Source organism: Spodoptera frugiperda, chromosome 23 (genome assembly GCF_023101765.2).
Source record: "Spodoptera frugiperda isolate SF20-4 chromosome 23, AGI-APGP_CSIRO_Sfru_2.0, whole genome shotgun sequence".
Taxonomy (NCBI): Eukaryota; Metazoa; Arthropoda; class Insecta; order Lepidoptera; family Noctuidae; genus Spodoptera; species Spodoptera frugiperda.
In genome coordinates, this window is record NC_064234.1 from 4,262,056 (window position 1) to 4,275,716 (window position 13,661).

A 13,661-nucleotide genomic window follows, 5' to 3' on the forward strand; every position below is an offset into this window, starting at 1 on the left:
AGAACAAATATAAATAGAAAAAGAAATGTACCTATTAATTTTAATGTAACGCAAAATACTTTTAATAAACAAATATCAAATTCTAATGAATATGTTGTAACATCAATTTTTGTTCTAATTGGAAACTTCAGCCGGTTACATTACTTATAACGAAAACTAATTTCGTTTCAACAAATTCTGACTTCTCATTTGTTTTGTAACGCAATTACGTAATATTCACTAGGTATGTAATTCATAACCATCAAGTTTCTAAATATATTATTACAAATTATTTAAAAAGGGAGCATAATGGTTTTTATCTAAACAACCTAAATCCGACCTTATTTAATTTTCATCCATTAGTAAGAAAAATATATATTAATAGATTAAACACCTAGTTTACTCATCTACCGACAATGATCTTCATAATGCTACACTCACGGTAATACACATTTCATGTAGCACTCGACCCTACTTTCACAAAAAAAAAACACTAAAATTCACCTATGCTCGTGTTCCATCAGAGTGTTTTTCCACGGAGAGATTTGCTATGTAGCTATGTTATGAAAATGTAATAGCTAAGCTGTATGCTGCTATGTGACCGTTTCCACTGATATTAAACTATGTAGCTGTGCGAGGAAGATGCACATGCGATGTATCGATAGTAAGGAAGCCATCCAGCCATAGCACACATCCATAGCACGTATCCATAGCACACATCTTTCCATATAAAAACCTAACTTAGCTGAGTCCGTTTCCTCCAATGAATATGATTGGTGGAAGCCAAACGCATCCCTAGTAACATAGCACAGCACATCTCTGGTGGAAAAGCGTGCATATAAAAGCAAGACAGTCCTGCCAACGCATTTGTTTCCCCAAACCGTATCATTACATACTACGATCCTCAGTTGTCTTATATTACAGCACCATTACCAGAGCCCTATTAAAGTATACAATGTCATACCAGGTTTCCTCAGAAAGGTCGTTAGAGGGAGAAAATTTCTTAGACAAGGTCATCACGGAATATTGACGATCACTGTTATTATTTTCGGATATTGTAGAGTACGATTTATGGTGTCTTACCCATTCCTTTTTCCTAATTATCTGTAAGGATAGTTAGCGCTTCTTTTGATTTTAATTTGAGTCTTTGTATCGTATACGTCAACGGCCTGATTTTTGTAATTACATGGTTTTCGTAGGTTCTGGTTTCTGAATAATATAATTATATTTTGCTTTATGTGACACTAACACTAAGAATGTTTACAAAAAAGATTGTTCTGCAATTCATTTCCAATCGTTTATTTCCTAAGAATTCTGCACTATCTAAGGATCGAGAAAACATAATTTTGAAGATATTTTTTTCCCTGATAAAAAACTAAGACATGTGATGTGATCTCCAATCCAAACATCTTATATCTTACATCTCATTACTATCACATCACATCACATCACATCAACAGCCTATATAAGTGGCCACTGCTGAACAAAGCCTCTTCTCATACGGAGAAGGTTTTGATCATTAATGCCGGTTGGCGATTTCAAAATTACATTAAACTCGGAAAAAGTCACATTGGCACTTGTTGATAGATTTACAAAATCGTAAATAAATTCCTTTCGTCGTTTTTAAAATAATTGCAATGTCAGACGTTTGTTGAAAGGTAATATAAACGGAAACAAACAAAATATTGATGGTTTCCTATTGATCTTTTGTGCTGGGAGTTATGGCGCCCAAAGACAAATATTATTCCGCGATGACAATACTTTGTTCCATACTACATGACCCATCACTGGGTTATGGAAGCCCAAATGTGACATTTATTACACAATTTATGCTCCTTGGTTTTTTGCTACGTATATTCTAGCTCTAATATCTATACTTTCTATGTTTGAACATATCACAGACAAAATATAACAGTGTTTTGTCGACCTATTCTTATCTATTCTAATCCCTTGATTGATTTACATAATTAGCTATTACATATACACGTATATAGGACTTTGTACCTTTAAAAACATGTAAATGTAATCATCAAATTGTTGTTGAATTATTTATATGTATAATAAACAACTGTGTAATCAGTGTTCAGGAAATCAGGCCTAAACCAAACATTTTCCTGAAATATATTGAATAGAATTAACTAGCGTTTCTTTGCGGAAATACATGTTACACTAACAATACAATAGATTTTTAGTTGTTATTCCGCTTATAGATGTAATTTTAGCATTAGCAGCTCAAATGAACTGCGGGAACCGCCGAGTCAACAGCTCCTGAAGATGCTCCGTGGAGGAGCGAAACATAATTATGTCGAGTGGTTTGTTGCATGTCATGTGTGTTTTATGTTGCACCTCTGCTGCATGAGCATTTAATTGCGGGTGGAAGGGCGGTGCTGGACACCGCATGCTAAAATCTATTGTATTGTTAGAGTATTTTCCTGAAAATTTCAAATAAGTGGGTAATGTTTTGCCTACTATGTACTTAATACCTTCTTATGATGAGACCTAACTTAGCACATCATGTACTGCACACAAATTCTGACAAAATGTACCATAACATAGCTTGTTTACCATTCAAGATGATGCAACAAAGATCACATTGAAGTTTTTTGCAAGTTTCAAATCGTAGATATTTAAGTTTTACAATTTTACTTCTAGATGTAAAATATAATTACTTTGTAACTTCTGAATTAATTTAAGCACCTATTAAGATTATGAATGACACACATTTTACGACTTTATGGTCTGTTTATAAGTTAAACAATTGTTTAGGGGATAGCAAGCCTGCTGTTAATGACATAATTATGTTATAATGTATTTCAATTTAGTTGATAGCCCAATTATACAAATTCACAACAATAGGTACATAGATAGTATATTTATAATGATTATGTATTGCATTGTAAAGTTACCTTTCCATTGTTTATAGGTAAAGTTTCCAAAAAGGGAATGTAGCAAAAAGGGATGTTCCTGTTATAAAATATTTTTCTCTATCTATTCTGCAGTCATATTTTAACTGTGGTTACCGGGGCTCCGGCTCAAAGCAGGAGAAGGAACGGGGTGGTTTTTAGTCAGTAAGAGTCTGACACTCCCTCCCGCCTCACACAAGGCGGGAGAAGTCATTGGATGATTTTCACCCCTCAAAAAAAAAGCATAGCTAACTGTGTATTGTAATACGCGTGTTATTTTATTAAACAAAATGTATATTTAAAGTAGGTATATAAACTTGACCGTGTGAATGCCATTTTGTAATAATTAATTCATTACCCGACTGCGCCAGAAGGAGGGTTATGTTTTTCGAGAGTATGTATGTATGTATGTAGGTATGTATGTATGTATGTATGTATGTATGTATAATTGTTTGGCACGCTCTACAGCCTAAACGGCTTGATGGATTTTGGCTTGAGAGGTGTCGTTAGATTCGTATTTACTGTGAGAGTGACACTGGATATATCAAAATAATAAAAAAACAAAATGGCGGATTTTTGGCGCCAAATTCGAATATTGCTCACTCTCTAGTCTGAACGACTCGATGGATTTCAGCTTGATAGGGGTCGTTTGATTCGTATTTACTGTAAGAGTGACTCTAGATATATTAAAATATAAAAATAACAAAACTAAAAGAAAATAAAATAAAAAAGGTAATTTAAAAAGTCGGGACCCATTCTAAATATGAAGACTTAGTGAGGCTAGTTGGCTTTCTAGAATGGGTCCCGACTGCTGCTTGTTTTAGGGTTTTTCATTTTATAAAGAAACGCAGTCGGGTTTTTTAGTTTTTTAAATTACCTTTTTTTAGTACTTATGCTATTTATTTATGTCGTAGTTTTACCGTTTGAATTAATGTCGGCCATGTTAATATTGTCACATCGATTCTTTTACGGAAATATCTACCTATATATAATACATTTAATAAAACTGTAGGTGTACAAATTCTGCGCTGTGTAAATGTTCAGCTGATGGTCGAAATTAGCTTGCACCGGTCGCAGTATCTTACCCATATTATAAATACGATTGTTTGTGAGTTTGTGTTGGTTACTTAATCACGTCAAAATGGCTGAAGGGATCATGAAATTTGGCACTGGAGAAGATTAGTGTTAGTTAGTTAGTGAAGTAGAAATTAGTATAATTATATCAGTGTTAAGCAACTATTAGTTAGGTACCTACCTAATAACAAGTACCTATTGTGCCTAAAAAAATACTGTGCAAGTTATTGGTTTTTTTTTACAATTTAACACATTCAACTGTTTAATACCAAACACTATCGCTACCCATATACCGTTTATCGTACTATATTGGACTTCAGGAGAAAATTTGTAGGATGGTTCAAAATACAATGTAAAAGTCCTAACCCTTAAGGAAAAAAAGATAATGAGGTTCAAGGCATCCCACGACACAGGAGAAAATCTACAGTAGGGATTTGGCTATTGTCAGCGAAATTGTAAGTTTTATCATAATACATTTTCAGTTCGTATTACTAGTAGCAGGTGCGGCGGTTCACTAGGAAACTCATACATTAGGAAACTGCCATATTGTTTACTAATAACGTAAAATATGTGTTACAGGCAACTGTTTTTTTACCATTTTGCATTAAAATGTCTACGTCTATAAGATCTCTCACAAACTGAATGAAATTAATATTAACTATTTAGGTACAGAGATAAATAATTATTACGCGTATACATATTAGGAATATTGTCTATCTGTACCTACTACAAAATTAAGGCATTAAGCCCATAATTGAAATCATTATGTCATTTACATAATTCAGTGCATACATAATTTTTAATTAGCAATCATTCAATATTTTAATGCCTTTTTTCTTTAGTAACACCAATAATCTTATATGAGGTCTTTTAAGGAATAAATTGTACCTACTTAATATACCTACTTATAAGATTACACGCTACATAAGCGTCATTTGACCACAAAAACGTTCACATGACACAATTTCAATATAACATATTGTATCGATTATATGTATTGTTTTGACTATACCTAATTTCAAGGCTCGGATACCGGTTAAATTTTCAAACCGTTATTATGTACTTGTACGCAAAACCTTTACATTGGGTTTCGTTCGCGAAACCGGTTTTTTTAAACCGGTATTTGGAACAGTATTTTCATAAAGGTTTTTTCGGATTAACCGGTTTAGAGCAATAAAAACCGGTTAATACGACGCACATCAAAGAAACGCCGCGCGCTGTTTATATTATATTCAATAATAATATTTCGACGCCTGTACCGACATGCCCCTCGTCGAATAAACCGGTTAATTTAGGTTAAAATAAAGTTCTTTAATGTTCACGTTCTTAAGAAAAGTTCGGAGGAAAACCGATATAAACCGGTATTAACCGGTATTTTTTAAACCGGTTCCGAGCCTTGCCTAATTTATACCATAAATCAATCAAACCTAACTATAACTATGTGTTGTATTATTTCATTCATAGCCCTCCTGTATGGACAGCCTTCGATCGTTTATTTGCGGTCAGTATCAAGTTATATTATTTTACATTCATTGGAAGATCTGCGGTTTGTATCTTTTTTCTCTTTCCCTCATTTTCCATAGACCAGAGATAAAGGAATAGACAATAATATTGGCGCGAATTATTAATTAGAGAAACCTTTTTCATCTTGTTCTTGTATTATAGAAATAGTAAATACTGTGAATGAAAGAAGTGCCTAAAAAAGTAAGTATCTATGTATATTTTCTTTGTAGAATTAGATACGACTCTTGACGGTGAAGGGCAGGTACGAAATAATGTTGTGATAAATTACATACCCAACCAAAAAAATGGTAGGTAATATTAAACGAAATAGTCTGAGAGTAATGTTCAACACTGGAAGCTGGATACTTTTATGTATCTACCTAGGATTATACACAAATAGTGAAGTAATTTTAAGAGCCATGCTTCGGCACGAATGGGCCTGTTCTACCGGAGTGATACCACGGCCTCACAGAAAATCGGCGTGAAAACACAACGCAAGCATTGTTGCGTTGTGTTTTGTTGCGTGAATGAGGTTGCCGGAGGCCGAATTGTCCCCCTTCCCAATCCCCGATTCCCTAACAACCCTTAAATTTCTAACCCCTAAAGGCCGGCAACGCACTTGTAACGCCTATGGTGTTTCGGGACTTCATGAACGGCGGCGATTGCTTATCATCAGATGATCCGTCTGCTCGTTTACGTATATATCGACTTAGTTATAACATAAAAAAAGATTTAAATCTAGTCTTCACAATGAATTTATAATCTATATATATAAAAATCAATTGCTATTCCTTTGTCTCGCTAAAACTCGAGAACGGCTGGACCGATTTGGCAAATTTTGGTCTTGAATTATTTGTAGAAGTCCAGGGAAGGTTTAAAAGGTGAGAAAATATCAAATAATTGACGGAAAAACCCTAAAAACTGCCCTTTCCTTTATCCCATACAAACGTTTTCTAACTAATACGTAGAGTCAAATTGAGCTTTATTGCTATTAGATAAAGTTCATTGTTGGATAAATGCTATTGGATACTAAAAAACAAATGCTATTGAATAAGTGTGCGTTGGAGACTTGGAGCACAGAATCCCTACTAATATTATAAATGCGAAAGTAACTCTGTCTGTCTGTAATTACGCTTTCAAGCCTAAACCAGTGAACCGATTTGGATGGAATTTAGTACTGAGATAGAATAGACCTTGATACTTTTTATTGCAAAAAAAATAGCGGAGAATGGGTAAAAATAAGGGATAAATGGTCATATGGAAATTCGTCATTTTAAAAGCTGTAACAGTAAAACTTTGTATTTAGATACTTAATGAGGAACGAAAGCACATGGTCTACTTTTTATTGCAAAAAAATAGGGGAGAGTGGGTAAAAATAGGGGATGAATGGTCATATGGAAATTCGTCATTTTTAAAGCTGTAACAGTGAAATTTTGTATTTAGACACTTAATGAGGAGCGAAAGAACATAGGCTACTTTTTAATAAAAGGGTAGAAGGCGTAGTAGCCTATGTTTGATAGAGGAGATTAATGTTTGCTTGAAAATTCGTCATTTTCGTTAATACGTTGCCTGTGGCTTCACTCGCGTTCGATTCTTATACACACATACTTATTTAAATCGCCAATATCCCTACTACCATACTAATGTTATGAATGCGAAAGTAATCCTGTTTGTGTTGAGGTTACGCTTGCACGAATGTTTTTTTTATTTTGGAATATAACAACGAAACAATGTATTTTTTTATTGATAGGCAATATTTAGGAAATTAAAGGATAATAATATAGATAACCTTGGCTACTTTTCATCATGATTATAAAATAATGAATCGGCGGTCGTGGTTTCTTTGGAATACATATCTTTAAAAATGCTAACAGTAACATATTCTCAAGTAATTCACATTTGAGATGACATACGGCAGCATTTTGACCACTAACACCACTACGCGGACGAAGTCGCGGGCAAAAGCTAGATTCGATAAATTTTCATTTGTACATGTCAAATATTTGTTGTTTCTAAATTCAAATTCTGTAAATAATGATTGACATTTATGCATAAACTATGAAAAGGGTGAATAAACAATTGTCTGTATTTTTTTTAATCTATTGAAAATGTTGAAAACTGCATTAAGCATTAATAGAAATTCCTCAAATATTAATTATGCGTGCGTTCAGAAATAATGACAATTATCAACAGTTACGCGTGTGTTCAGAAATTTATTTTGTGTAAATTAAAGTTTCTATTCACGTTTTCGAACAAACGATACTCTTTCAATATAGTCTATTGGTGTGAATGACATTGACATTCGTATTGCGCGTTTTTTAAAATATGCAAAATTAAATGTATATTTTTCAATATTTCTGAGAGATTATCTTAATATTTCTTCGAGTTTTAAAGACTAAGAAGATTTTTATTTGCTAATAAGTGTTTGTTAATCAAAGTAAGTTCACATCTTCATTATTGCTTTTTAGTAACTTTTGGTGACTACACAATACTTCAATTTGGTATACACGGTTATGCAGAAAATCTATGAGAGCTTTTTATTTTCAGTTGGAATTTCGTTTTTAACAATGCTACCAACCAGACGTACAAGCTTAGGCCGCAGAACTCGAAATACGGCAAGTCAAAGAAATATATCGCACTAGTAGTACAATACTGTCGTAACTCAAAATTGGTCGAATTTGACTTATCATTATAATCAAACGTAAAATTAAATTCCCCACAAGTCATTAAAACCGTCGTTAGGATCATGCAAGAAATGAATAATAGATGGCGCTATAAGACATTATTCGTGACTGACCAGTCGTCAGACTCGCCTCGTTCGATATTGCGTCATCTTTAGTCGCGACAAACGGTGATCGGGGAAGCACGTGTCGCTGGGCGCAATATTTCGAGTTGCAGCGTTATTACTGGATCAGGTATGTAATTTTATAGTTTTATTTTGAATTAATACACTATTGCTGATTTTAACCTAAACATGGCATTGTTGTGATTTCTAATTATTACACTATTGGTGAATTAAACAAGCAGTATTTAAAATAATATTTCTACTTATGACGCTATAATTGACTCAGTTAGTAGTTTTTGACATGATACAGTTTTGTTGAATTATACCTTTAGGGCGATTTTTTGTATAGTTAATAAACGAATTAGTTAAAGTATCTATTTGAAAATTGAAGTATATTAACAGTTCTATCGAATGTGTAGCAGTGTAATGAGAAAAATGCTCATTAACTATAGTATTTCGTAAAATTTAGAGTTATTACAGTCTTTGTGACATGCATGCATCAAGCATGCGTAGGTATTTGTAAATAAATCTACTTCGGGCTTAAAACGTATTCGAGCAGGATTTACGCGTGTTTATCGTTAGTCTCACCCTGCAGGGCGGTATTGTTATAGCATTTGCATACGTTCAAGTATATATTTATTTCAATAAAAGCTTATTTCATTGTAGATTCAGTATGCATCGTGGGCGACTACTTGTTACTATGGCAACCAACACTACGCGTCAACTTCCGGAAAAAGAAAATGAGGAACCTGTTCCGAATTCATCACCGTCAATTTTTGTGCAATTACGTCTATAAAAGACTACTTAAGTATAAGAGTAAATTATAAGTTTCTATTGTTTTTGTTTTCTATGTTTGGAAGATTTATTTTGTTAAAACAAAGTGTTTCAAAATAAATAGTATATCTTGTTATGTATGTAGGTAACTATTAAGAATTACTGTTTTGGTTTTGAAAGGTTTATTTTCGAAATGTTTTAACTACTTTAAGCATGGGTACACAAAGTACAAGTACAAATATTGCAATTTTTATCTATTTTTTGTCAATTACAGCCCTTATAAGAATAATCTGGTTTTATTATTTACCTAACCCCGCTAAAAATTGAAAGAGTTTGAATAAAATGTAAATAAAACCCTGAGAATCAGATTTCAGTATTGTTGTAAGTCCAATAAATAACTTAAAACCGTCAAGAAAATTAATAATTCAAACTGTTGTAACACAAAATTTGTCAACAATAATGATATAACTAAAAATAATATTCTATTTTTAACATTGTGATTTCAAAAAGACAGTTTTAACTAAAAAAATCTTAATAACTTCCTTACCAGTATTTTTTTTTATTATTGGTAAAGACACAATATATTTAAATTAATTTACAAAACACATAAAGTATTGATGTTATTGGTACCTGTAATAGAAAGTGCACAACACGTTTTTCGTTGATTCTGAAAAATGTACTTTTTTGAGTTACGACAGTATTGTATTACTAGTGCGATAAGAGCAAATCAAACTGATGAGCATCGCGAAGCGCGAAATGAACTTGAACTGAATCGATATCAAGATAGAAATGTTGTGTTTAATCCCCACAAAGCTGCATTCAGTTATAATGTGGCAATTGATTACAGTTCAGAGCAAATTGTTGCTATTGGACTAATGAACATTGTGTGTCCACATTGGGATTGAAATTAAAAAATTAAGCCTCTGGATTGTGTTGCGCCAGCGGCCAAGTCAAATTGACGCCATTGGTACCGCCACCAGAGCCACTACATTCATTGGTTCATTTTTTGACTCATATCCAGCAGTACAATAATTGCTTTCAAATGACATCATTCGGGGCAACAAAAGTTATACGAGACAATTTTTTGCCCACTTTTAGCAAGTAAGTATAATGGCAAACGTTGTTTTTTAGTTTTAAAACCATGTAGCTGGTGCAAAATATGTCGAGTCAGTGATGTGTTTATTTTGTAAACAATAAATCAAATTACTAATAATAGTCTATAATCCGAAGACTTAATCAGCAACATTTATAACATGTTGTATTTTATAGTGGCATGAGCAAGATGTTCTTGGTAAAGCCTACTACCTAAAGCTGCCGTGGTAGGCTGTTTAATGTCGAGGTTAAAAGTAGTTTTAATTTGAAATCATGTAAAGTATAGATTGTGGCAGTATTTTGCGAGCCACATGGTGGTACAATTTGCTATACAATTGCCTGTATACATATTTATATTCTTGCAGATTCAGGGATTCAAATATATCATCAAACAGGTTCCTTATTGCCAGTGCCTGTTGAAGACTATACATTTTTGCAAATATATTTTATGGACAATTCAGCAAGAAAAGTCGATCAGCGTTGCGCACACAACAACTCAGTAAAGAGATCCATTGTGATGAACAACTTCAAACATTTTTCCTTCAACACAATGAATTAGTTGCATTAGACCGATGCATTAGACATTCACAAATGCATTAGACCGCATGCCATCAGATAATCACAAAATTGTCATCAGAGCCGATAAGGCGCCTGCAGGACAGTGAAATGATTGAATCCTATGAAATAAACACTATTATGAAAATATATTTTGTTTTTTTTTTTAAATTCATAAAGCCCTTTTGAGGTATAGTGAGATCAGGAAGTTATGGATTCATTTTTATATGGAGGATATTTATAGATTCCAATTCAAATTGAATAGGGACTCATACATAACTCAGCTATACAAAATAAAGTAGAGCATCATTGCTACGCGAAAGCGGTACGAAGTTCGCTGGGTCAGCTAGTAAGTATAATAATAATCTTCCTTACAATAATCTTCCTTCCTTATCAAAAAACTTTTCTGTTAACACATGTCATGATCAGAGTCACGTCATACATACGTCACTGAGTCACCGAAGCACTAATTGAGGTTCTTTAAATTCATAGTGAGTTTAAAACGACAATAATCATTATCTTTAGTACTCTATTGATACCATAGATGCACCATGGCAAGGGCGCTATGCGTTTATAATGAACAGCTTCAGATCTAACTACACCATATTTAGATTAGAGATATTTAGATAGGTACCTATCTCATTGTTTCATTTAAATTAAGGCCGTAAAAATAATTAGATAAATATTTCATTGTTTCATTTAAATTAAGACCGTAAAAATAATTAGTCAAAGTTGATATTCAGTTTGTAAATAGGGTCTGTTTGTCAATGAACTAACTTTGTCCACATAAACTGCCGTATTCAGAGACATTTAATGATTACTTAAACCATTCCTTAGTAACGATTTTGTTCCGAAAACAGTTGCTGAGGACCGGGATAAGTAACCATTAAACGACTCTGAGTATGGCGGAAAGAGTAATAAGGTTTATCATATTTTTAACAATGGGTAACGAGCATTATTTTCAGTAGTACAATTTAACTAAGAATACATTATACCTAGGTGCCGATAACAGGTCACTGTACCATTTCTAATCAAATCAAAGGCGAGCAAAAGAAACCTTAGATCGATTGATTTTATTACACATACCTACTATTGGACGTCACATGTACGTATACATTGATCATGACGAATGCAAAATGGAAAATGGTATCTACAAAAAAATATACTGTTATAATAACTATCATGAGACATACCTACTAAATTGACTAAAAATAACGGTTAACTGCTCATGATGAAGAGTCCCTCTGTGTCTGTGACTCGAAACTAGTAGAGCTTTTCTCCATTAATTTACTTGAGTAAACCGTTATTTTTGTTAATTTACAAAAAAAAAAATCTCCAAAAATATTGCATATTATTAAGGGATCGTCGTACAAAAACAATGGTGTTTGTTTCATGGAAAACATTTCTCAACTGACCTAAAAAAATTGTTATACTTAGTTTTGTTTGACTTCTGATTGTGGCAGCATCCCTTTGATCTTTGTTTGTTTATTTGGACCCGCTTTAGTCAAATGACCTTATGAATCGAAATGGCACGCATGTCAAAAATAAAAATCAAAGGTAACTTGAGAAAATTGGTCAGTTTTTCATAATTTTTGTTTTGTTGGATTCCTTTTAGTCTAATAAAACAAAGATTATTGTTTGTATAAGTTTGGGTAGTGGCTAAACAACAATTCTTTATGAGATTAAAATTTTTTTATTTTATGTACTACTGAAACTGAAACTAATTCTGCTTCCGTGTTTTATTTCGATATACTTAATCCCTTTTCACATTGAAAAATATTAGAGTGTAGAAGGGGAGGGATGATATGAAGTTGGTTAAGACCAGGGACATGAACAGGAACAGGGACATAATAGTTAGGTATAATGTCACATAATGCATTGTTATTCTATATACGTTTTTGGGCGCACCTAGGTACATAAGTGTAAATACCTAAGTACCCTAATCAAGTAGGTGATATAAGTTCATGTACAAGTATGTGGGGTTCATTCCTTATACAGTACAATACTTTTGAAAGAACGTCTGTTATCATTGACAATATTGTTTATTGTTTCATCGATACTAATATTATAAAGTTGAATAGTCTGTTTGTTTAAAATATTAATAGTTTAACTTATGAGTAGGTTCACCACTGAATTGCTCTTTTCACATTCAATTATTTTTGTTATGGCAAGATTTTCAAATTATCTTCTCATCTACGTATTGGTAACTATTTATTGTATCGGAAAATTCTTTGAAGACAAATATGTATCATAATATAAATTGATAGTACATTATTATCAAGTGCCTATTGCGTAGCATACTCTAGTATGGTGTGGATTACCATTGTATTAAAACAATGATCATCTGGTAGTTAGCAGCAATAAAAGATACAATAAAATGACCTCCTCCAAGCGGTGCTACCTAAGTTTGAGATTGGTAATAAACTGGTATAAATGGTCAGATAAGTAGTACCTGCAGGTACTTATTCAGGGTGTAAACGGAACGCTCCCAAACGCCGCAAACACGTGATAATAAAAACACGAGGTTTATTTATAATGAATTGAATGTTTATTTTATGTAATAATAGTTGTAATCAACTGCTTAAAGGTTAATGTTGAATAAATAACAGGAAAACAAAAACGATACAAATTAAAAAACAAAAAAATATTACAGCGTTTTCCGGGAGCATCCCGTATACACTCTGTATATTGTTGGTACTAACCAAGTACAATTATATAATCTAGGACCCTGTATCCTAGGAAACTGATATTAAACAATAAATCCTTACACTTAGGTACTCACCAATAGCTGTCCTGGTGCGCACGTTCCTTGAGTAACACATCGGATGCAGGATAGCCCAGTAACGATCAACCGAAACACCCACCAAACAAAAGATACTAATAGTGCACAGCATCACTAACAATGAAACAGTGAATAAACACGCGTGCAAGTTCCGTGGCTGGCCCACTGATGCGAGGATCGCAAACGGTATGCCAAGTAGACCGACCAAGAAGTC

At 33.1% G+C, this 13,661-nt stretch overlaps 2 long non-coding RNA genes across 2 annotated transcripts; both read left to right on the plus strand.

The window, feature by feature from the left end:
- The first annotated feature begins 8,080 nt into the window (after positions 1–8,080).
- LOC118274547 (uncharacterized) lies at positions 8,081–9,307 on the plus strand. Its single transcript, XR_004783493.2, has 2 exons — positions 8,081–8,374; positions 8,911–9,307. It is a non-coding gene; the product is annotated as an uncharacterized LOC118274547 (long non-coding RNA).
- A 433-nt stretch (positions 9,308–9,740) lies between these two features.
- On the plus strand, positions 9,741–10,815 carry LOC126912166 (uncharacterized). Its single transcript, XR_007706795.1, has 2 exons — positions 9,741–10,119; positions 10,476–10,815. It is a non-coding gene; the product is annotated as an uncharacterized LOC126912166 (long non-coding RNA).
- The last annotated feature ends 2,846 nt before the right edge of the window (positions 10,816–13,661 follow it).